The sequence below is a fragment of the Sinocyclocheilus anshuiensis genome, unplaced genomic scaffold, assembly GCF_001515605.1.
Source record: "Sinocyclocheilus anshuiensis isolate Anshui unplaced genomic scaffold, SAMN03320099.WGS_v1.1 scaffold738, whole genome shotgun sequence".
Taxonomy (NCBI): domain Eukaryota; kingdom Metazoa; phylum Chordata; class Actinopteri; order Cypriniformes; family Cyprinidae; genus Sinocyclocheilus; species Sinocyclocheilus anshuiensis.
The window spans coordinates 12,036-16,296 of record NW_015542364.1 but is presented as its reverse complement, the minus strand read 5'-3'; the positions used below and the strand labels follow the sequence as shown (position 1 = coordinate 16,296).

General features: G+C 35.4%; 1 protein-coding gene across 1 annotated transcript in view; it reads left to right on the top strand.

The window, feature by feature from the left end:
- The window catches only part of LOC107692029 (contactin-associated protein-like 3), a 78,219-nt gene that overhangs the window by 68,421 nt on the left and 5,537 nt on the right, over nt 1-4,261 (top strand). The window lies entirely within an intron of this gene.

The window sequence follows — 4,261 nt, the reverse complement described above, 5'->3', positions numbered from 1 at the left end:
TTTTTTTGGCTAAATCACATTTTAGATAGGATGTCAACAACTGCTTAAAAATAACTGCATTTACTATGTACAGATAAGTGCAACTGTAATATGTATTATGTTTATTGTTCTTTAATTCTAACATTATAACATGAATCGCAGTGAAACTGTTATACAGTTGAATTTATTTATACCATAGTCCAGTGTTTCCCACAGACTTACACTCTATTTGTGGTGGCATATATATGCAAATTCATTCTCTGCCAGCAGGAGGCGCTGTTGGAGTGATAGGGAATGAGGTTTCCCCGGTAACCGCTGTACACAAAGCAGCACTCCACTCACAAACGCTGCTTTATCAGACATTACAAGCAAGATGAAATTAAAATGACATCCAAAATTTTCTGAAGACAGTCAGTTTCCTTCAGAAATACAGTGATATAAAAACACCTGCACCGGGTTTCGATTGTGAAACGTGCAGTGCTCATGTTTATTCAACGAAGTCAAAGCCTTTTGGAAAATCTATTTGTGGCGATCAGTTTTGATATTGTGGCGGGCGCCACAAATAAATCAATGTACGGGTCAATGTATTCTGCAGATTACATCATTGTCCAGTATTGTACTGTCATTAATTTATAAAAACGTTTTCATAATTGTAACATACATATTTACATACATAATTATTCAGGTGCATGTGTAATAACTTGCAAAAACTTGACACTACAGCAGTACTTCTTCTTTGTTGTCGTCTTGTCTGATGCACTCAACCAAAGACTATAGAAATACAAAGACGCGTTCAACGCACAATATGGCGGGATAGTCCCGCCTTCTAAATGAAAGAGTCAATCATTGATTGGTAAAGTCATTGCATCACTGCAGCGGCCGTTAGAAGCTCTGGTTCCCATAGAAACCTGAGGCTGGACCAGCCGATGCAAATGCGCAGTCATAAGCGCGTTGGAACTATTGGAACTACGCATGCGCATTGGCTGATCTAGCTTGAAAAAGAAGCTTTTTAAACGCTATTTGAGCATAAGAAACAACATTCATGGGGCAGTTCATTTCAGATTTTGTTGCTGATTTGAAATATGTAATTTAATCGCGAGTTCAGCAAACAGTTTTTGAGATTTTAGGATTCATTTAGATAGGACTTGGTCTTGTTTGAGCTGCCCGGAGGCATTGCAAATATGGCGGCCGAGTGAACGGACTTTCCTTGAAAGGGACTTTGCTTTGACTCAACCAAGCGTTCTAACCACGAACTCGCCCCTCCCCACCCCCCAACCATTCGAATTTCCATAGGCGCGAATTATTTTAGTTCCCATAGAAACCTGAGGCTGGACCAGCCGATGCAAATGCGCAGTCATAAGCGCGTTGGAACTATTGGAACTACGCATGCGCATTGGCTGATCTAGCTTGAAAAAGAAGCTTTTTAAACGCTATTTGAGCATAAGAAACAACATTCATGGGGCAGTTCATTTCAGATTTTGTTGCTGATTTGAAATATGTAATTTAATCGCGAGTTCAGCAAACAGTTTTTGAGATTTTAGGATTCATTTAGATAGGACTTGGTCTTGTTTGAGCTGCCCGGAGGCATTGCAAATATGGCGGCCGAGTGAACGGACTTTCCTTGAAAGGGACTTTGCTTTGACTCAACCAAGCGTTCTAACCACGAACTCGCCCCTCCCCACCCCACCCCCCAACCATTCGAATTTCCGTAGGCGGGATTTATTTTAATGATATTCTAATGAGCCGCTTTGTGACATCACAAAAATCCCGGAAAACAACGCTGTAGTCCAAACGAGCCGTTCGTTGTAGTTCTTGAAAAGGGATTTTTAAAAAAACGAAATATCTCCCTTTGGAGTGGACTTTGAGATTTGTAACTTTGTAGGACTTTTTAATGCCCAAACATACACACTACACACTGACTAAAATTCAAAAAGTGAAAAAGCATAATAGGACCCCTTTAAAATAAAGGTAAAATAAAATATAAATATTAAGGGGAAAACTTTAGTAAAAGGCGAAAATTTGTAAAACTGAAATAAAAAATAAAGCTAAATATAAATATTTTAAAAAGCTAATAAAAATTGAGTAAAACAGACTATTGACAATAATGTGTCTAAAATTTAACAAACTATTAATGTCTTGATTTTTTTAACTGTTGTATAAAAATTAGGGCTGCAAAACGATTAATCGCGATAAAAGTTTGTTTACATACTATATGTGTATGTACTGTGTATATTTATTATGTATATATAAATGCACACATACATGTATATATTAAGGAAAAATATGTTAATTTATATATGAAATATTTATATTTATATATAATATAAATTATATATAACTATAAGTATATATACACATACAAATATTTTTTCAAATATATACATATATGTGTGTGTATTTATATATACGTAATAAATATACACAGTACACACACATACAGTATGTAAAAAAACTTTTATTTTGAATGCGATTAATCCTTTTGCAGCCCTAATAAAATGTATTTGGGAAAACAGCACTTTCTCGTGTGAGATTGCTAAACTGTATCTTATATAAATATGAGACGAAAAACCCATACAGGGTCATTTTTTGCCTCATCTTGAATTTTAGGCTCATATAACTGCATTCTGTAGGCTCCATCACACAGTCAGTGGTCCTGCATCGTGTGCATCAGCCACTGCATTCATGCAACATGAACCTATTTCTATTAATGCATCTATTTTATGTTTATGGCACGCAACATGTCTATCAATTATTCATCTGTTACAATCGGTCGGTCCGGCTCTGGTCAGTTACCATCAGAATATAAACCAGCTCTGCTCTGATTTTACGGCGATGACGGCTCTGATGTAATTTAACATTTAGTGTTCCGCTGCTTAATATTTCATGATTTTTGTTCCTCTTAGAAAGCAGAATAACACCAGCCCGGCCTTGATCTGTCCCGTTCACTCGCATGACAGCCATACTCATATTTGTGTTTGAAGAGCGACTCTGATTAACGAAAATGTAATGTGGGGTTTGGGTTTTGTTTTTGTTTCATGTTCATGTTCATGTCTTTTATTATTTAGTTTAGTCATGGTCCCTGTTTGTGTCATGCTTCCCTTGCCCTCATGTATTCATGTCATTGGTTCCTCTGTTCATTGTGTCATGTTCTGATTGGTTGTCTTAGTCATGTGTCTTGTTTCCCATTGGTTTGTTCTTGTCTTGTGACCCTCTTGTCTGCTATAAGTAGCCTTCATGTTCCCATTGTGCCCTTGTCGTGTATTGAAGTTGTAACCCGTTGTCGGTGAGTCTAGTTTGTTCATGCCAAGTCAAGTCTGTTCATACCTCGTCAAGTCTGTTCATGCCTAGTCAAGTTAAGTCAAGTCTGTTCATGTCAAGTGAAGTCACGGATTATTGTTTCTAGTCTTCGTCTGTTTGGATTATGTTTGGATGTTTGGATCACTGTAAATAAACTGCACTTGGGTTCTTCACTACGCTCGCCTTCAGTGGATGATTCGTTACAGAAAAATAATATACGACACTGTCAATCTGTCATCATCTGACAATGAAAATATGAGAAATGCCTGTCCTCTTCTGTCAGCTTTGTAAAAGTGTCCCTGAATTTTTGATCCGACATCAAGTATCAAAAATATAGCCACAAGACTAAAACATTACATGAGTTAAGATCACTTAGTACACCCCTATAAAATTATAAAATTACATATATTTTGTTTACATTTTATAAAAATCTCTCCATATAAGTAATATAAAGAGTAATAATTATATATGATTCTTTATTAATATTTATAATAATACATAATAATTTGTGTGTATAATGCATATCATTTTATATTTTATTTATTTTTATAAAAAATTATATTTTTTATTTCTTTACATTTTTGTTGTTTTATACACACACACATAATTATAATTAATTAATTACCAAAGAGAAAGGAAAAATTGAAATCGCATCATATGACCCCTTTAAATTGGCTGTGTTCGTAAATGAATATTTACATGCTGCTTACTGCGTACTGGACAGTATATGCTATATAACCTTTGTTTAAAAATAGTACGTGAAATTGTATATGCAGTAAATGTTTCAAACAGCTACATTGTTATTTCATGACCTGCATGTTAATGAATGGTGATTGAATATTTTCTAATGTCAGTTTCTGATATTTAAAGTATCCAAACTTATGTAGTTTTATCAAGCCGTCTTGATCCCTGTGTGTGTGTATGTGTTTGTGTTTGTGTTTGTGTGTGTGTGTGTGTGTGTCTGTGTGTGTGTGTGTGTGTGTGT